Here is a 25,607-nt window from a genome sequence, read left to right as displayed (position 1 = left end):
AGTCTTCACAAATTCCTCCTGGGATAACAATTTTTGATAGATTTTTAAATTTAAATATACTTCTAAGACATCTCCATGCAGTCATTTGTTATATCATGTAATAATGATGCAACAAGCCACCTAAAGTCAGAATTTAGTACCTACTCATAGGTAAGCATGATCAGACACTGGATTCCCAATAGTTGATGAAATTACACATTTTCATTGGTATCTACACATTTTATGATCCCCTATAAAAGTGGTTCACTTTTATCTGTATTTTATTGATGCTTTAATTTTGTATCATCTTACATTTCAGTGACTTATAGACATTTCAAATATAATATTTGATAGATATTACTTTGAAATCAAGCAAGATGGATTTATCTTACTTTAAAATGGGTAAATCAAAAATAACTAGTGAAAATTTATGTGGTTTATTATTGAGTGACATAGATAAATTTCAGTATAGGCACTAAGGGTTTGTGTAATATTTTCTTCTTCACCCATAAAATATGGAAAGCACTCACAATAGAGATATTATCTATGGTTCACAAATGACAAAGGGATTATGAATATATTAAAATCATATTGTAAATGTCAATTGCACAATATTCTCATTTCCCATATCATTTAAAAAATAATGCCTGAGTTTATTTCTCTGTTTATCATTATTGTTAATTTAGTCTAAATGTATTTTCATGGAATCTGAAATCATATTCTGATTTTAGTTAATAACAGATAATAATATAATAATAAATGACAAAAACAGAGATAAAACTATTTCTAGTAAGGTATTTCAGGAAATAATCCATGTTGTCTTTAATTCATGACCAATTACTAAAATATATGATCTTTTTAAAAAGCAACCTGAAGAGAAAAATCAGAATAAATACTCTTAGTGAAATAATTTTAACTGAGTCCTTCCCAACTGACTATACATCAAAATTCCCTCTGGGCAGTTTATAAAACCTACCCAAATGCTGCAACCAGAGGTTTCTTCTGTAGACCAGAGATGATCCTGGCAATCTGTATTTTTAAGAGCTTCTACATACTTTGAGGTACTACAAATTGGGAAATCAACTTTTCATGGCTGGAGACCAAAAATGTTTGATCATAACTGCTATTTATGGTTCAGAGATACTGGAAAAACAAGTGTCACCTTCATGACACACATGCATAAGTTGAAGGAGAAGGTACTTTTCTTTTTAGGATGATGTAGGATATGAAGTGTTGAACGCTGATACCAATATGAAGTTGGTATTCAGGAAAGTCTGCCTCCTTTTTTTCTTACTCCCAAAGACTGGCCCTCACACTAACACCAAAGTGCAGCTTCAGCTCTCTGACTTGCTAGGCTCCCACCTCCAGCATAAAGAAATGCCAAAATAAATGTTCTGCCCATTTCAGCTGATGGATCTTTCTAGCCACTAGGCCACCTGCATGTCTTGCAGGGACTTTCCAAATGCCATTAAAAATGATTCTGTAAACCAAATAAGTCCAAAGAACTTCTGTGGTCCTGAAACAAGGGTTCCAGGTAAGACAACATATTTAATGTGGGTAAGTTGAAAAGTAGTTCATAAAGAAATGATTATCAGGAGTCTATGGAGATAGCAACAGTATCCTGGAGGCCAAGATGCAGGTAAGGCAGGACACAGGCTGTCTGTGGCAAGAAGGGCAGAAAAGGAACAGGCAACTCAAACCTGGAGACTCAGGAGGCCCCTTCACAAGAACTGTGACACAACTTGTCCACAGTGACCTTTAGGAAGAAAGAACAGTAAGTCCCCACCCTCACTCTCCTCTTTCCTGATCCTTGATTGATGAAGCTCCCCATTGCTCCAAGGTGAGGGTCAGCTTCCCAGGGAACAGAACAGCCATAGCTGAGAACTGAGAGTAGACAGGAGGAGACGTGAACACATTCTCCCTAAGCCTAGTGTTCCAGAGTATCACAAAGAGCATGGTTCTTCACCTGAAGCCATTAAAATAGTTCTAATGCTTACTTATATCTTTTAAAAGCATTAAGGAAATCCAATTAATAACAAAAAAACATACATTTTAAATTGTATTGATTTGACCTGAGCATCTCTGTCTTTCTCATTCCTTCCTCGAAAACACCCTCTGAAATGAAGTTCTCACCACCCTTAAGTTGGCCATTATTTTTCCTTATAAGTACACAGTAGCTAATTATGGACCCCCCATCTCAGCCAGTTCCACTACAGTTCTTGCCCACTGCACTTCTGCTGTCCTGCAAGTGCTCAGAAACAACTGGTAGTTTCATTATCTGAGCAAACATCAGAAAGGTGTTTTCTACGAAAACCGTTGACTTATACTCTTGTTTATTTCTCTCATACTTAGTAAGAAAATAGAAAAAATCTGAAAATAGCTCAAGCAAAAAGCAAATGGTCTTCTATAAACCAGAGTAGGATTGCTTTTTCATATATGAAATGTAAATATTGACTGTACCTGACACGTGCTTTGGGACTGGTAGCATTCTAAGCTTTCTCAGATTTCTTTCTGTTTAATTTTCACAAAATACCCCTGTGAAGTAAGTAGAAATTGCTATTTCTTTAACACTGAAAAAAATTAAATGATTTCATAGAAAAAAACACATCTACTAAGTGAAGAATTCCAAATTGGAATCCAGAATATATTCAACATAAATATACTTGTCCCTAAGAATTAAAAACACTGAAAAAAGTGAAAAGTATTTATCGACCAATACAAATATTTTCACACCAAGACAAATACTCTGTTTTTAAACATACCAATGGAGATTTATAGAAAAAATATAAGAAAAAAAATATTTGTTTGTTTTGTACATTGTCACTTATAAAAATTAGTGAAATAATTGAACATAAGATAAAATTGAAAAAACAAGATAAAATTGAAATATTAGGAAGTGCTAATGACCTCACAAAAAAACCTAAAAAGACTACTGCAAAATATGATTCAACTGGTACAAAATGAGAAAAACTGTGGACAATTCCTCTCTAATATGGAGCAACATTTAGACTTCTTAAAAGTAACTGGCAAATTTAAGTAGAACTTGCTAGAGATCCTAGGGATGAGGAAGATAAAGGTCAACTTTCTTTTCCTAGATGAGCAGAAGAGGCTGACCTAAAGACAATAACACAAATTGGCTATTTCTGTGATGTCCCATTAAGACTATTCACACCAAAGAATGTCCAAGATGCAATTAGGATGGAAAATACAGAGAATCAACTTTTTTGAAGGTGCTAACAAAATTCACCAGATCAGTGATAGATGTTAAGTTATGAACTAAAATATGTAATTTAAATGTCCAAGGGCAAGAATCAGAATCTCTATAGGTAATCTGATCATCCCAAATAGACAAAAGATGACAGAAGCAAGGATCATAACAATAGTACATTTCATAAATTAACTGCCTCCAATAAGCAAAAACAACTAGGAGAGGAGGCTGAAGGACCTGAGCTCAACAAGTAAGATCCATCATCATGTTTGGCTGGAGCAGCCATGGAAGATACAGGTAGAGAAACTGAGGCAAGAATAAGTGAAAAGGGGAAAACCTTTGAGTGTTGTCCATGCTTTTTATTAATCCAACTCATTTCTCAACTAAATGCTAAAGCTCCATTGCAGATAGCGGAAAAGATTCTGGAATCAGATTGACTTCAATTTGATTTTGAACTCTGCTCCAAGACTTGAAGTGACATCACTTATTTGAGCTTCGGCGCCCTCATCTCCAGAGATAAAGAAAAATAAACTAGTTAAGTAAATAGAGATATTCAGTTCATTGAGGTCATGATTTGTTTCTATGCTCTGTAAACCCTTTGTACACATCTCCAATGAGTCAGATGAATCCTAGAAATTAAAGGAAACTTTAAGACAATCAACTGATGGGACTGGGCATCTTTCACTGACTATTACTTAGTTGTAGAAAGAGTAACTTGAGGCATTCAGGGAACAATGGTATTCAGCTTGTTAGACCAGACTTGTAAATATTAAACAGTTTAGCTCAGGTTTCCGTTGCTTATTTAGAGCTCTGAGTGGGAATCATGGCATGTTTCATCTTCTCTAAAATCACTTTACTTTTTGTGTGATGAAGCATTTTAAAAATAAATGATAGACTTCAGGACATTCTACCTCTAAACTTTTTGATATTCATGTTTATTAAGGTTTTCCTACATATTCAAATTTGCATTATCATAAGTAGAAATAACTAATTTTCTTATTATCCTCAAATGGCCAATTCCTATTTTAATTTCTGTAAATTTTCCCTAAAATGTCTCATTGCTGTCTTGTTCATACCAGAAACCAATCTAAGACCTCACACTTCATGTGGTTACTATGGCCTAGAATTTTCCTGTAGTCTAAAAACCATAAATGACAACACACTTTCTCTTTGCAACCAGACCCCTTACTTCATATTTACTCTGCAGCCACTCATGATGAACCAACTTCTCCCCATCACAGGCCATCAAAACTACTGCCTCTGAGATTGTGTTCTGTAAGAACCCAAATCCAATGGCCTCTTCACCAACATTCCTTTTGAATATTCTTCATCAACTGACACTACAAGCCACCCTTTCTTGAAACACAGTCGCCTTTCCCTGACTATTCCTTACCTCTCCCCTTTTTGCTCCTTCTTTTTTTTTGCCTCTCCTTTAAATGCTGATATGCCTGTATAATTTAGTTTTCTGCCCTTCTAGCTTGAAGCTTTTTTTCCTTCTTCTTACTCTAATGGCTTCCACCACAATTAAAATAGAATTTAATTCTAAAATATTGTCTTTGATCACAGTTTTGAATACCAGATTCTTAAAACAACTGTAGAGTTCATATTTACTAAACTGATCCTATGAGTTTCTTCCTTGTTATTAGTTAAGGTATCATTTTATCATATAACAAAGAAATCAGCATCAGCATAAACAATATAGAATTATTTTCTCTTTAATTACAGCTGGCAATGAATCACACCTGCCATGGTCTGAAACTCTGAGTCATATTGAACCTTTCCTCCCTTAAGTTGGTTTTATTAGGTATTTTGTTACAGTGATGGAAAGCTGGATAACATTAATATTGAGATAAAGTAGAGTTATGCTGCCCTAAAGTGATAAATATCTAACAGATGAGGTGGAGGCTCTGCTCATTAGATTACAGCCATGTAAGGGGAAGATTACAACATGAATGGAAAGATCTGGGTTCACTTAGCCTTGCTTGCAAGAAAAATCAACTGCTCTGTCTCTGTGCATAATAGTGTTTTGTGAACACAACACTTAGAAGTTCAATAAACACATTTATGTCACTATTCTGCATCAAATTATGAGTTTGTTCAGAAGGTAAACCTGATACCACTATTTCATTCAATGACAAAAGAGGAAAGAAAATAAATGTAATTTTGACACTCACTTCTAAAGCTGACATGAGTATAGGGAGAAAAACATCAAATATTAATTGAATATATTTCAGTGCAAAAAATTATTAATACTCAAATGTTTATTTAATTACAGTACAAAATAAAGAAAAACTTACATGTTAGTAAAATGTATGCAGAAAGATTACCTTTTGGAAGTGATAAAGGAAAGAAAATTATTTACTTTCCACCAGAAAAAAAAAAGTAATTAGAAATAATGGGTATGTTAAGAAAATTAAGGTATTAGGGTATAATGTTTTAAAATCCACAAACTGATTTGACTTTATTAATGCTCATTGTGATAACATGAAATACAATAAATATGATTGTCTTAAGAGATAGATAGATAGATGAAAGAAAAATATTTAGAAGTCAGAGTTCTTTTAATCATAGGTAAAATTGATACACTCAAATTCTAGCCAAAAGGTTAACTGGCTTAATATTTATATCAGCTGATTGTGACTTTAGTTGTCAACTGTTAGTATCTAGTTTCTTCATAAAAATGTGATCTTATTTACTCATTTGGAAACAACACTCATTTAGTGATAATTTTCTCATTTCACAAAAAAAAGAAAGTGATTCTTGGAAGGCTTAGCTATTTTCTACGTTTCATGTGGTCAATGGGGGAATCAAAAATAGGACTTCAGCCTGTTTGGAGGAGATAACAAATGTTAAAAGATATTTGTGAACTCATGAAGCTATAAAAGGGTAGGTTCTGTACATGCCTAATTAGAACACTGAGCACTCAAATACGTCTCCACTAAATCCTACTACAAATGACTTCTTTTACCATAGCATGGCACTGCCATTAAGACTGATGTTTATTATTATTACAAAAAGACAAACAAGAGTTGAATTGAAGAAAATATATTATACTTTTTACAAATATGATGTCTCTACCATCTGCTTATAACCGCTTTAGGGATTTCTTTATTTTCCTGCTGCCATTTTGAACAGTTTGGTTGATTTCCCCTCTATTCACCCCCCAAATTTATAGGCAAAATTCCTTACCTTGGTACTTAGCATTAAAAGAAAGATATTTCCATTTTCAGGGCAATGGAACTCAGTGCCCTACAGGAACCTGACAAGAGCCTCTCGGTGTGTCTTTCTTCAAGAAAGGTCTTGACTGCAGTTGAGTCTGTGTGCATATCTCATTCATATTCTTTGCCACTGAGATGGAGGCACAGCTGAGTAAATAATTTCAGATTATTTAGGTACCCAAGTTTATGGCAGAAGATCTAAAGGAAATTGTTTTATTGCTACGTTGTTGTAATAGGGAAGGTGGCCCAGGGAGGGATATGAATCCATAATAGGAGGAACACATGAGTGCCATGGATTTTGCTCTCAACTTTTTAAATTATTTGGCAACAACATCTGTGTGCATATCTGTAATGATCTGATGGCTCCGAGTCCCTTAGTAACTACTCAAACACAGTTGTGCTATAAAAAAAAATTTGGGGGCTGGGGATGTGGCTCAAGCGGTAGTGCACTCGCCTGGCATGCGTGCGGACCGGGTTTGATCCTCAGCACCACATACCAACAAAGATGTTGTGCCCGCCAAAAACTTAAAAAATAAATATTAAAAAAATTTTCTCTCTCTCTCTCTCTCTCTCTCTCTCTCTCTCTCTCTCTCTCTCTCTCTACACTCTCTCATTTAAAAAAAATGAGCAGCAGGATGCTGGAAGTTAAAGAGTAATTCTGGATTCTTTACCACACTACTCTCATGGGGAATTGTATTTCTGGTTTCAAAATTGTCCTAACAGGCCACAAAGAACTTCATGGTGGACTCAATTCAACATAAGAAAGTCACAACCTATTCAGTTACTCTAACAAAGTCTAAAAGTTTCATTTTCAATGTAAGGTGCCAGCCCTTCACTGCAACTATCCCAGGGGAACCATCCTCCAAACTTCTCCGTTCAGTTTCTCCACAGTTGGCCATCAGCATGCAGTAGGAAAGAAAATTAACTATCTATGGCATAAATATCTGAATAATCTAGAATACCCATAATCTATGCCCATGGTGAGTTGTATGTCCTCTGCTTAGGTGTAATATTTGTGTTGCCTAAGCTCTTTTAAGTCTGCCTATGTTACTGACTGAAACACTGAGCCAGGCCAATCTTAAGCAAAAAAATCACCTAAATTTCAACCTCTGACCCATCTTCTCTTTGTTCTACAATCAGAATTCTTCATTCCACCAGGCCCTCCACTAGGGAAAGAAAGGTACTTTTGTGTGATCTAATTATTAAGCAGGGCCATCTCTTCCATCTTATCATCCTTAGTCAGGAAGGTCAGTTCCTAAGCTTCGTTAGTCATGACTTCTTAGGAAATCCCAGTCTGGGTCCCATATTCAGGAAAACTCACATATATGCACAATTGTCTATGATATTTTAACCCTTCATGGATCCCAGAAGGCCATTTATGGATAGCCCAGCAGAGAAATCCCTGGAAGTGGGAAAATCCCTAAGTATATCTGAAATCAGACCTCTCAGTTTCAAATTACAGTTTTGTCCTTTACTGTGAAACTTTCTGCAAATCAATTAAAATTCTTTGAACCAGTGTTCTCACTTATAATATGGCAATCATAATTTCTATGGTAGACACCTTTCTGAATTCTATCAATAAATAATGTTATGTATATCAAAATTTTGTAAATATATTTTTCTTAGGTACGTTAAAGTATGTGTTTTCATTAGAAACTTTGTGATTTTATTTCTTTTTTTATCTAAAACCTGTTAAATATTCCTTTAATGCATTCATCTGTTCTAAAGTTCTTCCCATCTGGCTAGGCTCCTTCAGTCTGAATTTCAGTCTTCCTTAGAAACCCCTACCTCCAAACTGTCATAAATATATATTTTCACAAATAGAAATACACCTATGTCTATATTTTTGTATATGTAAATGCACAAAATTTGCATATGTGACTATGATATGTTAATTATTGTCCCTGAATTTGTTTCTATGACAAAATGATGTTCCTAACAATAAGGTATTGTTGATTTAAAGGATGTTATATCATTGGCCCCCTGTAAATATTTAGCCAAGACAGAACATTAGGAGTGTATACAATGTAACAATATTTTCTCATAAGAGAAGAAAGGAAGAAAGGAAGGAAGGAAGGAAGGAAGGAAGGAAGGAAGGAAGGAAAAAGAAGGTGCTAGGGTCCTATTATCCCCTTCAGTGGAATTCTTCCTCCTACTAGACTCCACTTCTTGAAGATTTCACTGCCCCTTAATAGCACTTCCCTGGCAACCACACATTTAACTCATGGGCTTTGGGGCCTCTTAATATCCAACCTAGAGCACCACATAATAAATAACCCCCAAATTCATCAACTTAGAGTGTCAGAAAATTTCTTATCTCACAAGAATTATTTAGGAGCAGCTTAGGTGTGTGGCTGTGGCAAGCTCTTTCAAAGTTAGCTGTTAGGTATGGGTCTGGGCTCATTCACCTGTAGGCCGATTTCGTTGATATTTCTATTTGCAAGATGACTCACTCTCACAAATGCCATATTGTCTGGGCTGTTAGCAGGAGGTCTTAGATCCTTGCTGTGGGAGAGCTCCACAGGGCTGCTTCAGTATCCTCACAATGTCAGCTCCAGTTTTGCCAGAACTAATGAACCAAGAGAGAAAGGCAGAAACCATGATCTTTCATGACCTAGGCTCAGAAGCTACCCTGACATTTCTGCAATAAGGTATCAATTACAGAGTCCCCTCACTTGCCTGAGGGAGGGGACAACTGCACAGGATTTGACTACCTGGAGGTCATGATAATGTAAGCCATCTTGGAAGCTGGCTAGCAGAAATACAACACAACTTGAAACCACAAAGATGCTCAGTGTGTGTGTGTGTTTGTTGGGGTATGGAGGATAGAAGAATTTTCTTAGACTCAGAGAGACCTACATTCAAGATAATGGTCTATTAATTAATAGGCAACACAATTAAACTCTCTGAACTTCAGTACTCTCAATTTTAAAACAAGGATGACAATATTACTGTGCCAGCTGTGTTTACCACTATCAACTTGTCCCACAGTTCTTGTTTTACTTACAATAAGATGTGTCCACATGGCTAGAGGTCTGGCCCATAGGCTGAGGGAGTGTGATATGTGTGATTTCCAGGCTGAGACCATACAAACCCATGCAACATTCTCCTATCACATTTCCCTGAACCACAAACAAGGAGTTTGCATTTTCAGCATTGTTACCAGAGTGTTATAGAACTTCCCTTGACCTCCACCACCAAGTAACCACAGGGAGGAATTGCCTTGGAAAATTAGTGGGCACTGAATAAACTTGGTATGAGCAAGAAATAAACTTTTATGTTATTAGGCCATGGAAACTTGAGGGTCTGTTTGTTAATACAGTATGTCCTCACTTAGTCTAACTCTCATATGAAAAAAAATATATTTGTTTTGAGAATTAAAATGTAAAGTCTATGTAACATTACTAACACAGGTCCTAACACTTGATAAATCATGACGGGCAGTTATAAGTTTCTGATGATGTCCACTCTAAGCTCATTTCCTAATTAGCAAGAAAAATTAGAATGATACTTAGTTCACAGAATGGCTTTCAAGAATAAGGAAATAAAATACAGGAAAACTTTTAGCACATAGTAAAGATAAATATATTTTTTTCTTTCTCTCTCCCATATTGTTAGTATGAGTGGTTCAGACGTTTTTTTTTTTTTTCCTCCTTTTGAACTCTGCTTCCTTTCCACTCAAAGCTCAGTGTCACTGGAAAGCTAACAGGGCTTTGTGATAGACACTGAGCTTTGAGTGGAAAGGAAGCAGAATTCAAAAGTGGGAAAAAACCCTCTGAAACACTCATACTAACAATATGGGAGAGAGAAAGAAAAAATATATTTATCTTTACTATGTGCTAAAAGTTTTTCCTGTATTTTATTTCCTTATTTCCTTTATTCTTGAAAGCAATTCTGTGAACTAAGTATCATTCAGGAAAAAAAAAACACTTTTTCTACTTAAGACTTAACACACAAGTGCATGTCAAGTATGATAATAGTTTCATTAAAATATTACCAGTTCTGACAATAATTCAATGACTTCATTTCAGGATTACTCTAAATTAGTCATTATTTTCTTACATGTAAAGAAAAGGCAGCACATCTTTCTAATGGAGGCCCTTAAATGCCACCTTATCTCACCAGGTATTTCATCCCACAAACAGAGCTATGAAAGGTGTGAAGGCCCACCTCATCTCTAAATACAATAATATGAAAATCTCAACAATAATTGGATCCTCTAAAAGAATATGAAAGAGACAATAAGGAGAATTTTATTCATTAAGGGAATCCAGCTGTTTGAGCACCAGCAGTCATCACAGTTTCATGGGACACGCTCCAGAGAGACTTCATCACCAATGCATTATGAGCTTTCAATGAACAGACAACATGTCTGTTCACTCACTGAAGAACTAGTCATGTGTGTCTTTTAAAGCCAGCCATTGCCCAGGTCACACAGCCTATGCCAGCATGCTGGTGTCAAGGGGATACAGCCTTTCAGCCACAGAAGGCTCCTGATAAGGAGTTCTTCTGTTGATGTCTTTCATTAGAAGGCTCCCAGCAATGGCCAACAAGGCCATTGCAGCATAGAAAAAGTAGAACAGCATGCATTTTCCTGCACTCTATCTTCAAGATTAGTGAGAAAATAAATAGCCCAGATCCATTCTGTTTTCCCTTCACTGTATCCCCAGATAAAGAGGAATGAGAGGCATGCACTGCCAACAGTATAGATGCAGCATCTCCAACTAATCACCATCTGACAGACCGGCTCTGCTCTCAATATGTTGGCTGTGCAGTGGAATCAATGTGTGAGTGGTACTAAGTCATGGTGACAAAGTCTCCTGCTGCAGACCTTATCCAATGGCATATTGCAATATCACACTCTCTCCCTACTCTGTGGTCATGTGGCTCTTTACTTGTTCAAGGTTAAGCATTTCTGCCTTAAAGGCTGGATGTGTTTGAAGACCTCACTCAGGAACTCATCAACTGGTGTGCCTACATTAACACACCCATACAAAACTGTGCTCACAACCGAACAGTATTTTAGTCAGCATTAAATGTCATAAAAGAAAGAGAAGCCATGCAGAAAAAAATGAAGTATAAATACATAATTCATGTAGTAACAAATAGTACATTAATTGTCGTATATATAAAGTAACACCCTCCTTGGTACATAAAAATCCTTCTGTTAACATCCCTTATTGTTAAATCTTTGTCTGTTTTTATGATTCAAGCATTGAGCTACAAAACTACAACCATGGATTCAAGGTCCACAATTATATCTGTCTTAGACTTCCCAAATATTGAATTCTTTAACTGTAAACTAAAAGAACAGTTCTGTTGACATAACAATAATAATAAAAAAAAATTAGGTAATTATATTTTAAAGTAAATGATAACAATCACAAGGCAAAATTTATTTAAAACAAAGTTTGATTTGTTAATACCATTATACATCAAAACCCTGGGTGATTTTACTTAACTCATTAGGATGAAAAATAGATTTGTCACTCTGTGTCCTGTACTATTCCTACAATAGCTATTAGATTTATCAAAACAATAAAGTACAGACATACAAATTGTGATGACTTGAATCATAAATGTCCCCAAACACTCATGGGTTGAAGTCATGGTCCCTGACTGCTAGTGTTATTGTGAGGTGGTGGAAATATTAGCAGATGAGACCTATTGGAATAAACTTAAGTCTTGGGGCTATGCCCTTGAAGGGTATATTGGGAATCTAGCTGCTTCCTATCTCTCCTCCCAATGGCTATGAGGTTTATAACTTTGCTCCATCAGGTGTTCCCTGCCATGATGTTCTGCCTCCTTACTAGCCCAAAAGCAATGGGGTCAACTCACCATGGCCTAAAACCTCTGAAACTGTGAACCAAATTCAACCTTTCCTTATTTTATGTTGTTTATCTGAGGTATTTTGTCACAGCAATGCAAGCTAACTCATGACCATTGTTTGTCAAGAGAGGGTCCCTACCTCTAGTGAATGTAAAGTCTTGGGGAAATAATACATATGAACACACACACACACACACACACACACACACAGAAAAAAACAATCTCTATTTTTTATATTCAAACTTTCTGCTTCATATGAGAAGGAAAAAGAAAAGGAAATGCATTTAAATTCTATTACTTCTAACTTGCAAATATCTCCCACATAAGATCACTCTTCTGCTAGTCAGCTAGTCTAATCCTCTTATCGTCATGTACTCCATAAAGGTCTCCAACAATGTCCAGTCAACTGCCTGTCCATATTTTAAGTATATTCCTAAAACTAGGTATATTCCTAGGGCTTACTGACTTAAGCTCATGACATATCATCTTCCTTACATTTGATTCAAGTGGGTTATGAACTCCCATTTTTTACCCCAAATACAAGTTGCAGAATCACATCGGTTACACATGCACATTTTTACATAATACCATATTAGTGACTGTTGTATTCTGCTACCTTTCCTATCCCCTACTATCCCCCCTCCCCTTCCCTCTCATTTTCCCTCTCTACCCCATCTGCTGTTGTTTAATTCTCTCCCTTTTTTTCCCTTTCCCATCACAAACTCTTATATGTAATTTTGTGTAACAATGAGGGTCTCCTTCCATTTCCGTACAGTTTCCCTTCTCTCTTCCTTTCTCCCACCCCACTAGTCTCTCTTTAATGTTAGTCTTTTCCTCATGCTCTTCTTCCCTGTTCTGATCTTAGTTGCTCTCTTTATATCAAAGAAGATATTTGGCATTTGTTTTTTAAGAATTGGCTAGCTTCACTTAGCATTATCTTCTCTAATGCCATCAATTTCCCTGCAAAATCCATGATTTTGTCATTTTTTAGTGCTGCATAATACTCCATTGTGTATAAATGCCACAGTTTTTTAATCCATTCATCTATTGAATGGCATCATTTCTATTCATCCTACAAAACATAGTTTGAATTCTACCTCTTCAGTGGATCTTTCTTCAGGCTACTTTTTCTGTATTTAGAAACAATTAATTTTATTGTTATAATTTTTGTCACATTGCATTATAGTGCATTATATTATATTCTTCCTCCAGTGTAGAATATAAGCTCCACATGGAAAGAAATTCTGGATCATTATTTTTATATTAACAGCATCAAGAACAATTTTTGGCACATAGAGGATACTTAGTTAGTGTTAATAAATGAATAACAAAGAAGTGTATTCAGAGTTAGAAGAATTCAATGTGTTATGCAATGTTCAGAAACTGCTACATTAATATATGTGTAAAATATATGTAAATCAAATGTTTGCACATAGCATGTTTAATTGTAATAATGAAGTCAGGAATAATCACACTTCAACTCTTTTTTAACTGCAGACTTTCTTAAAATAGAATACACTTATGTTTTCCTATATTCTCTTTAACATACTCTAAGAATGTAGGGAAGACCATTTTGTTCAGGATTCACTGAAATTATCAAGAGCAGAGAAAAAGGAAGACATGTCTTATCAGGAGATTTACTGTCTAATTGTGTTTATTAGTATTAATTTGCAGCAGTTAAATATTTCAACAAATAAAGCCATTTTAGTGGTATAATCTAAGATTTTATCATATTTAAGCAGTATTTTATTCAAAAGCATTATTAGTTTAGGATAAAATCTGCCTAAAATGTAACCCAAATATTAGAATGGAGGTAAGATTGTCAGACTTAGAAAAGATAAAATAAGAAATCAGTAGAATTTTCAGTTAAATTCAAATTTTAGGTAAATTATGAATAACTTTTGGTATAACTACATCACATGCAATATTGGGGCCATACTCATGCCCCCAAATAGCTATTTATCTGAAATTCCATTTTAAATGGTTTTCTATTTTATCTGGCTACTTCATATGTAGCATACAAGATGAATAGCAATAAAGACAGGAAGGACTTAGCTGACCTAAGTTACTTTTTAGGGCTAGTTTTCCTGGTACCCCAGAGGAAATCCAGGGGCCTAACTATCCTAGATGCTCCATAGCCTTAAAAGACCCTTTCCTGCTCATGTGAGTTCAAATTCTCAATTGGGAAAAGTACAATCTGAGGTCATATCTGAGAAATTTTTTTTGTAAAGGAGATAAAAGATAATTATCTCAACAGCAGTAACCTCAGAAATTTGTCTTGCTACTCTTTAAAAGTGTCTTCATGTACAATTATCATAAATATGTCCAGTAATGTTAGTCCTATGCTAATGAAGAATTTAAGTTTCTGAGCACTTCCTGAAATCCAGGAGCTATTGCGAGATTGTATAAGCATTATTGCTACCAATCCTCATAACACTCTTAAAAGATAAATGTCATTATCCTCACTTTACAAATACAGAGACTGAGATTTATATAAATTAAAATTCAGGAGAAGGTTGCACAATGAGAAGAGATGAGAATGAAACATGATTTTACTACATGTAGTTTAAAAGAACAAAGAGAATACTGCTATTATTTAAACTTGTTCTTCTCCTGGATCTGATTACATACTGAAGAAATTAAAATAGAATAATTCAATCAATGAAATTAGTAAATGTCTACTGAGCCATGTAGTACTCTAAAAATACTCCTCCCTTTCTGAGGATTTAGCCAGAGCCTCAGATTTTTTTGGACCTTTCAGTGTAATAGACACATGGGGTGTAAAACTAAAGTAAAGGAATTATGTTTGAAGTCCAAGTGAAAGATGTTTCATTCAAAATATTTGTCCAGTGGTAATGAAGAAAAATGCAGGAGGAAGTAGTCTTTTTATCAGTATAAAAGTACATACAGTATGTATAGACTAAGATTGTAAGTTGTAAAAGATCATCTGTGTGTGTGTGTGTGTATGTGTGACAATAGCAGATGTTTCAGGTTATCTAGCTTCATTCAATACTTATTGAAATAAATTTTGCTACGTAAAACCAAATCAATCCCTTCTAGAGATTTTTCCATCAAGGACTAAACTGAAAGGTTCTTAAGTCAGTCAAGATATACTGGAAATTTATGCAATTTTTGAATATTACAATAACTTGAAGCATCCCCCAAAATACATGCTGATAATGAATTACACTAATTCCATAGTTCAATAATATTTAAAATATTAAAGAATGTTGACTAATTAACATACATTTGCTAAATTCTATTTCAGACAACTAAAATGTTTTTGGTTAATTTAAGCAACACTTAGAGAGGCTGAGTAATGTAGCAGAACCCGAGTTAAAAGAAGATGTTGGCTAAATGAGCCAAAACATCTGACCAGTTATTTCTGCTGCTGATACCCAAAATGGAGCTGGAAATGCTGAGTGACAGAAAAGGTCATTCATGCTGGTAAAAGACTAATGTTCCTGCTGCTACAGCTATGCCCCACAAATGAAATCTATGTTTGTGGTGACTTGGTTAATCATCACTACTAGAAGCGGGATTGATCTAGGGTCAAGTGATAAATCAGAGCCAGTATTAAATTTGTGTTCCTTGTTCCCTAGTTCTAGCACAGTGTACAAATCAGAGCTGTGATCAAATAGAGCTAGCCTAGAGTGTAACACAAATAATAAAATATGTTAGCTGAAGGTATGATACTTCAGACATGTTAATATCTAGAAAGTTAACTGTTTGACTCAATTTATAATTATTTTAGTGAAAATTATGCAAAAAAGTAGGCAAGACTTTTTAAAGGAAAATCAAATTAATTATATATATAATACCTACCTTCTAATTGAAGTAAAGCAAATACTTTATGTTCAGACAATAAGACTACATATATGGGAGGATTAATGTTTAAATATTAACCTTAGTTTCTTTTTTTATTTATATATGACAGCAGAATAAATTACAATTCTTTTTACACATATAGAGCACAATTTTCATATCTCTAGTTGTATACAAAGTATATTCACACCAATTTGAATCTTCATACACGTACTTTGGATAATAATGATCATCACATTCCACCGTCACTTATAACCCCATGGTCCCTCCCCTTCTCTCCCAACCCTCTGCCCTATCTAGAGTTTATCTAGAGTTTATATCTAGAGTTTATTCATCCCATGTTCCCTCTCCATATCCCAGTATGAATCGGCCTCCATATGTTAAAGAAAACATTCGAAATTTGGTTTGGAGGGATTGGCTGTCTTCTGTTCTAATAATTTCAGTAATGAGAAAAATTCACCTGAGTTCCTTCCATACAAGCTATACAATTCTCAAACTTTAAGGGAAGCCACCCTCATATAGCAATACAATGTCATTCTGCCTTTGTTCAAAATCCTACTTAAAAAGATCAACAGCAGATTAAAATCTATACAGATAAAGCAAAAAATCATAACCAAAAGAAAAGGATGTGCTTATATATCTTTTATTTATTTATTTATTTTTAAATTCAAGCTGGTCAAAATAGGAAAAAAAAGAAGAGAATGTATTAATTCAGAATCTTCAGTATCTGAAGTCTTTTTCTTACACTGCTATCCCTATATTAAGACATAAATCAGCTGATTCTACTATCAGTAAAAATGCCTTGCCTGGTCATATTAATACATTAAATAGTTCCATAACTGTTTGGAATTTTTTTCCCTCTAGCTCATCCCCATCTATTCTCCTGTTTTTTCCTAAGGATTCAGTTTCCAGCCATATGCTGGATGTACCACTAAGCCACTGGGCAGCCCAAGGCCCTCTGCCCAGCAGTGTGTACTACTGCCTAGTCTATAACTCTCTTTTAGGAGCTATTTCTCCCACCCACAGCCACTCTGGGAGGGGGGCAAAAATACTATAAAATTCTAAATGAGTGACTGATATTCAAAAAGTACAACGTAACTTCAGATGAAATTTAATGTAATCTAAAGTCTTATATCTCTAGTTAAAATACTTATTGTTAAATATTCAATAGGAAATCAATTATTTAATTAGATAACTGACAATTTGAATCCAACCATCTTTACTTTCAAGCTTCTCTGAACTGTATTTTCTGAATACTTTGGGATTGCAAGTTTTCTGATGGTATTTCCAAGAAAAAAGGAAAATTATTATTATTGTTATTAAATTATATTATGTTATTATTATTATTATATAATCATCATCATCCATTGTCACTCCTGAGCAATAAGTACCCATTACAAGCCCAGTGGTGCCAGCTGTGAGAAACAGCCCCAGATACCTGAGGCCTGGAGAGGGAAGTGTGCTCATTGGGTATAATCTCCCCTCACTCAAGGCAGAATGCTCATTTATGAAACAGCCTACTTCCCATGAAGACTTTGAAAGAGGCAAGTTCAAGGTAGGCTTAAAATACCTAGGTTACTATTTTTTCCCTAAATAAAAAAATGAATGATAGAGCCAAAAGCACTCATAGAAAAAAAAGGGTTACAATTTGCATGAGTACTAAAAAATTGGCAGAAAGTATTCAGATATGAGAGAATCACCAATAGCACCACAAAGACAGAAGTAGGCAGGGAGAGAGTTGTGAAAGGAAATAAAAACTCCAACTGCAAACTGAAGAGTTCAAAGCAGTAAATGAGATCCTTTTAAATCTGAAAAAGTAAAGGAGTGGGAAATCTCTTAGCAGAACAATGATATAAAAAGGGTGCTTTAAAATGTGCTTCCTTCATTTATAACTAGGGTAAAAACATCAGAGAAAGATCGATGGAGTTTACCTCAAAGCTCCTCAGGTAATCATTGCTAAGTGTAAGCAATTAATGAAAATAATAAAAATAAAGTAAAATACACATAGTATAAAAACCTAGAAAATGCTTTTAAATATACATTTAGGAATGTATTCATGAGTAATACTCAGCTCTACAATATGTGTACAAAAAGCACACATACTAATGTTCTTGCCCAGGTATTTGACAATGTTCTTTAGAAAGTCAAGAGCAATATAAGGAAAACTGCTTACAATCTGTCCCACTGGGACCAAGTAAAATTTTAAAAAATCTTCTAAAACAAATATTAGGTTCTAACGGTTATCAAAAGTTAAAAAAGAAAAATGTTTAGACCTATAAAGTACAAAATGAAGTTCAGCGAGAGAACAAGGCCTTTTCTAGGTCTCTACATATGTCTGCCTGCAACCTTTACTTGGACAATTCCTTTAAAAACACAAGAATTTTTAGGGCTAAGAAAGCACTCTGCTGATATTTTCATAGTGCTTATATTATCATTAAAGACCCATAGTACAGACCCATAGTACACATAGCACCAAGAATGAACCCCAGTGTAAATTATGGACCTTGGATGATAATGAAGTGTTGATGGAGGTTCACCAGTTGTGACAAATGGACCACTCTGGTGGGGTTCTTGATAATGGGGAGACTGTGCATGTGTTGGGGAAATATCTTCACTATCCTCTCAATTTGGCTTCAGGTGTCTTTTTCTGCTGTCTTTATCAGTTTTTTTAAAGGAATAAAAATTAATTAAAATATTATTTTAATATTATAAAAGCTATGAATTTTAGCATGTGTCACTCATAAGAGAAGAAACTAACATTGTTTCTTACAAGGAAACAGGGTAGAAAGAACTAATTAATAAATATCTGCAAGGTATGACCTTAGGTATGCTATGTATATGTCAACATCTTTAGTACAAACAAATCAAAAGGTATATCCTCTCTTGGCACCAAAAACAAAACAAATGAAAACAACCTGGAAGTATAGACAAATTACAACTAGGATGTTAATCTTTAACTCTAAATTTTATACATATACTGCTGTCTTAATCAGTTTAAGAAAAAGGAATAAAAATTGATTTAAAAATATAGAAGTATTTAACAGTAAATACCAAAGGAAGACAAAAAAGACAGAGGCATTTAGTAACCTTCAGGCAGGATTACTCAAGACTGGCCCATCTAGATCAACAAGAGTGGAGTTGTTTGGGTCAGTCCAAGATAAAAAATAGATGCAAGCATCTGGAAAGAATTTGAACCAAAAGACCCTCTGTAATATAGAAGAGGACATAAAATATTGAGATTTTTTACTTGTTCTGGAGGACATTTTCTGTGAAAGAGAAATATTTAAGCAAATTTAAACTCATATTTTTAAATCAATATTTTTTCAATATTATCAAAATCTCTATCAAAATAGTGAGTTGTACTAAGAGCTAAACCCTTAAGTTTAGATTAGAGACATCTGAATTAATAAAAATGTCATCATTATTTTCATAGAATCAAATTTTAACATTCAACAGTCAATTAAATGTCAAGAAGTAAGCCTGAATAAATAGCATAGAGATATCTCTGCTTGATTTGATTGACCTATATACCTACCTAATATGGATTCATACACACCCACAAACACACATACACACACACACACCTTTATATACATACACACAGAATTATATGATCAAGCATCTGCAGTGCTTCCAGATGTTAAGTGTGTGTATGGATTAAGGCAAAAAGAAAAACAACATGTTCAGCACATAGATGTCTCCTTATTAAGCTCCCACTTGTTCACAATGCTATCCAGGTATAAGGTTTGGAAGCTAGTTTGTGTACTTGTCTAAAAAGTAAACAAGACAGAACATCAAAACAAAAGTCATCTAGCATAATGATACACAGCTGTGACAATTAATTGAAAAACATTTTAATGTCATAAAAGAAAAAATTCAATCTCAGATCGAAAAACTATTGTATTTCATATAAAAATAAAACAAAGATCTTCCCAAGTTTTCACTAGAAAATCAGGTAGGCCTCGATCAGCCTTATTCACACCTGAGATTCATCCTCTGTTTTAGTACCTCCCTATTGATGATTTCAGAAGGAAAACAGTAGAACTATCTGAATTTAATACTTTGGCTCAAGCACAGGTAAATTTCTCTTTTTTTAATTCACCAGAGCACAGCCAAGGCAAGGCCACAATATTTAAATAAAAGGCAACAAAATATTTGCATATAAACAAAGGAAATCAACATAGAATGGAATGAAACTGTATAATCTAGCATATAGTTTCTTTGCTTTCAACTTAAAGTTCAGCACATAGATGTCTCCCCATTCAGCTCCTAACTTGCATAAAATGCCCAATTATATTTAGCAAGTTGAATATCCAAACCCAAGGGAAGTATTAGAGAGGTATGAAGTTAACTCCTACTTTCAGGGCTCAAGTCAAGGTCTGCATCATTTCTCAGATGAAAAGCCCTAAGTATGTCCTCCTACTTTAGGAGAGGTTCTACCTATTTTAAACTCAGAACTAGAATCTCCTGGAAAACAGAGTCATTTTTTCTTTTAACAAAACACAGCAAACTGCAGCAGAAGTATTTGTTTTACTAAAACTTAAGATGACATTTATATCAAGGAATGTCTGAATTTTACATGAGATATTTAATAAGTGAATTAGAATAAATTTAAATAAAAGAAGTATAATCTACACAATGTATCCTGACCTTCATCCCATTATTTTTAAAACTAAGCAGACAAATTAAATATAAATATAGTGTTATATTGTCATTATTCTAATGAAATGGCCAAGTATGGAAAATAAACATAGAAGAGTCAAAATAATTTTGAACCAAAGCTATAGATATAAAAATTATTCATTCTGAGTTAATGATCTACAAATAGTCTAAGTGATCACTGTGGTCTCAGAGTTTATGTTCTCTCAAAATTCATTTTAAACCTCATGCCCACTGAAATATACTAAGAAGTTTAAGAAATAATCAGGCCATAAGGACTCTGCCCACAAAAATGGGATTAGTGCCTTCCTAAAGGAGGCTTGAAGGAGTGTTTTCTTCCCTTCCACCATGTGAGAAACAACAAGAAGGCACCATCTCTCAATCAGAGAACAATGAATCCTGGGGCATTTTGATCTGGAACTTTTCAGCCTCAAGAATCATGAGAAATAAATTTCTATTGTTTATAAATACCTAGCCTAAGGTGCTTTTTATATCACCCTGAATGAACTTACCCATGTTCTATCTTAATTTCTTGAAAGTTATTATGCACTGCACAAGAATGTTAAATTTTAATATGGTCTTATAAACTAAGCTACAGTAAAAGTAGGCATGCATTAGTACCAAAAAATTTCATAGTATACCTAGTTTAGTTTTACATAATATAAATTAATTTGTTTGAAATACAAAAATATTGTTAAATCATTGTTCCATAAAACACATTAGAATGGCAAAAAGGTCTTTTGATTAATATTCATTCAGAAGATTTCTATGTGTCATAAAATTTTATAATGTTCCTTGAAAGAGTGTCTACTTGCAAAAGATAAATTGATTCAATCCATGCTTCACACCATATACAAAAAATTAACACACCATGGATCATAGACTAAGTGTAAGGGCCAAAACACTCAGAAGAAAACTTAGTATGAAATCTTTTTGAACTTAAAAAATGGTTTCTTAGATATAATAAGTTAAGTATAAATACTTAACTTAAATAAGTATTTAACTTAAGTATTTAGTTAAGAAATACTTAAGTACTTAAGAATTTCTTAACTAAATACTTAAGTTAAGAAAAAAGTATAAATTGGACTTCAATAAATTTAAAACTTTGTGCTTTAAATTATACCACTAATAAAATGAAAAGTTAATAAACAGAATAGAAGCAAATAGTTTAAAAGTCATAAATTTGGTGAGACTTGTATACAAAATATATAAAGAATCTTCTAATTAAAAAATAAAGGGACAAATATCTCAATTAAAAATGTGCAAAGAATTTGAATAGATATTTTTCCAAAGAACATACCAAAAAAGATCAATTCAAACTTGAAAAGATACTCCATATCATCAGTCATGAGAGAAATGCAAATCAAAACCACAATGGTACCACACTAGTTCATATCCACTATAGTGATTATTCAAAAAGATAGGCAATAGCAAGTTCTGGGAAAGAATATGGAGAAATTAGAACCTTCATGCATTTCTAGAAGATATGTAATATGGTTCAATTCTTTGGGAAACAGCTTGGTGATACCTCAAATTGTTAAAAATTGAAATAAAATATGATCCAGCAATTCCAGTTGTATACCCAAAAAACTAAAATATATATCAACACACAAAAGTTTTTATACAAATGTTTATGGTAGCATCATCTATAATGGAACTAATGGAAACAATTCAAGTGTCTATCAACCGAAAAATGGATAAATACAATATGATATACCTATATAGTGTAATACTGTTTTATATTAAAACAAAGTAAAACTTCAATCATACTTCAACATGTATGAACCTTGAAAACATTATGCTAAGTAAAAGAACCCACATATTGTATGATTTAATTTATATGATGTATCCAGAAGAAACAAATCCATATAGACAGAAACTAAATTAATTGTTGCCAGGGTAAGGGGAAGGGGAAAATGGGAAGTGACAGCTGATATGTGTAGGGTTTCTTATTAAGTTAACAAATAAAAATGTTCTAAAATTAAATGATGGTGATGGTACACAACTATGGGCCCTTCATCACTAGAATAACAAAAATGAAAGATCACTCTATGATATCATTACACCCTACAAAATTACAGGAAAAATAGTTAAATGATACCATCACAGAAACACATCATCCCTTTTGTGTTATTAAAGCATCACTTCTAATCAAATTGGAGATCAGCCTCCAAAGTGATCACAAGGTGATGAATTTTAGGAGTGTCTCTTATCTTCTCCTTCCTGATAAATGAGGTTCCGAACAAAACAAAACAAAAAAACTAAAAACAAACAAAATATACAAAAAAAATGAGCACAACATAAAAGCAGGGTTTTTCACCCTTTGTTCCATAAAACTGGTTAATAAAGAAATTTGAAATAGCCATAGCAATCCTTAAGAGATAATAATGTACAAGAAAATAGCAACTATTGTCAAATAATCAGGAATTGAGAATCAATGACACAAGATATCTTAAAAGCCCTGCAATGACTGTCCAGAGACAAGAGCCAACAGAAGTTTTTCATAATGCTTTTCATTTCTTCCAGTCAGTTTTAAATTACTTAAGCACTATTGACCACTTATTTTTATTTCATGTCTTATTTTCAGATTTTCATTAATACTACCTGCTAGTATCTAAGAAAAATCACAGCAACAGACAATACTAAAAATATAGTAGAAACTATAGTGTGATGTAAATATGCCACAGGCCTAGAGAGTCTAACTCTTACTTCTGAGTTATTTCTGTAACCTGTTTATTTATAAGAAGTTTAAAGTGTTGCTTTTATTGTATTAACCTCTAAATACCCTTACAAAATGCTAACTAGTGAACAGTATAGGAATAGAAATACTTAAAAGTGTCTTGTTCAGTTATTACATCCCATGTTGCAGAGCTCTACTTCTGAATTTTAAATAATAATAATTTCAACAAAAGTTGCATGAAAAACAAGATATTGACTGGTATAAATATTAAATATTGTTTTTATTTCAAAATCATAAACTTAAGACACAAAATATTAATTATTTTTGTGCAGACATACTTCTGAGCTTTTCATTTCTGCTTTCACATAATCATTAATATGAACCCTTCCTGAGATTGTGGGGTGTGGCGGAGCCTGGAGAGCGATGTGACTGTGGGCGTGGACCTGAGCAATGCAAGGCCTGCTTCCTCTGGCAGGCCTAGTAGCTCTGGTTGCACTGCGTGGCTGGGCTGCTATGGGCTAGGAATTTTCTACACTCAAGAAGAATTGTGGAAGAGTTCGTTTGACCTTCTGATTTTCAAGGTGGAGTCACCTGCCCTTGTAGCCACTCTGAGCATGTGGCTCACAGGAAGAACTTCAGGTGCCTGGTGCTGTGTATACAGGAGACCATGGCTATGGAAGAATGGCCTCAACTCTTTCAAATATGTGTGTGTGTGTGCAGGGCTGGGGATAGAACCCAGGACCCCACACATGCTCCGCAATGGCAATTTTGTGCATGTGTATGTGTGGTGGGCACTTGGGATTTAACCCAGGCATGCTCTACCACTGAGATATTCCCCCCCAGACCTTTTTATTTTTTCATTTTGAGAGGTATTGGTGAGTGGCTAAAATTGACCTTAAACTTGTGATGTTCTTCTCTCAGCCTGCTAAGTGCTGGGATTATAGGTGTGTATCACCACTCTTGGCTCAGTTACAGCTTTTTTTTTGGTACCAGGGATTGAATCCAGGGCACTTAATCACTGAGCCACATCCCCAGCCTATTTTTATATTTCATTTAGGCACAGAGTCTCACTGAGTTTCTAAGTGCCTTGATAATCTGCTGAGGCTGGCTTTGAACTAAGGATTCTCCTGCCTCATCCTCTCCAATTGCTAGGGTTACAGGTGTGCATTGCTCTGGCTCAGTTATAGATTTTAAAGACAAAGATGCATATATCTTCGAAAAGTTTCTTTGGATTTTTCCTTAAAAATACTGTGTGGGTACAGGTTAACTCTTCTGTACCTATTGATTTTCTGTGTGAATGATCTGTACATGAACAAAAGCAGGGTGTTGAAGTCCCCAGCTGTTACTGGCCTGAGGTCCAGCACTCTAGAACAAATGGACCTAACAGACATCTATAGAACATTCCATCCAACAACTGCCGGATACACAATTGTCTCAATAGTGTGAGGAACATTTTCCAGGATGATCACATGATAGGCTACAAAAAAGTCTCAATAAATTTTTAAAAATTGAAATAAAAAAATACTGTATGGGTTTAAAACAAATGTTTGGCATGATCATTTATTTTTAAATTTTATTTTCCATAAAATAAAAATACAGAAAATTACACACACACACACACAAATACGAACCCTTACTCAATAACTCTCTTGGATAAAAGATTATAACAGGTAACAGATAGGAAAAGGATACAAATGTCCAAGATTTAGCCATGAGATAAATATCTAGCATATATCCATGCCCATTAATTTGCTCAACTTGCTTAGTATTTGTCCTTAAGATTTCAAAAGCTCAAACTATATTTTAACCTCTGAGATATTATGTTAAAGTAGTATTTCACTATTTAGCAGCTCAAAATATGAATAATTTGCAATAATCAAGAAATAATTAAAATATATGTTTCCACTTTTCTGCAATTTTTTGAATTTTTCTGAGCCTGTACTGATGTATCTATAAACAGTACCCAATTCTATCATTTTCCTTAATTTTATTAAAATTATACAATGGAAAGAGGTAAGAATAGTTCCTAACAAAATATCCAAAAGTATTTGTGTGTGTGTGGGGGGGGGCTGGGGTTTGAACCCAGGGCCTTGTGCATGTAATGCAAGGACTCTACCAACTGAACTATATCCCCAACCCCCTCAAAAGTATTTCTACCAATTTTAAATTTTAAATAGTGCAAGAAATTAATAGTCAAACATTTGTCTTA

This window comes from Ictidomys tridecemlineatus, unplaced genomic scaffold, assembly GCF_052094955.1.
Source record: "Ictidomys tridecemlineatus isolate mIctTri1 unplaced genomic scaffold, mIctTri1.hap1 Scaffold_51, whole genome shotgun sequence".
Lineage (NCBI taxonomy): Eukaryota > Metazoa > Chordata > Mammalia > Rodentia > Sciuridae > Ictidomys > Ictidomys tridecemlineatus.
This window is presented reverse-complemented; position numbering follows the sequence as displayed.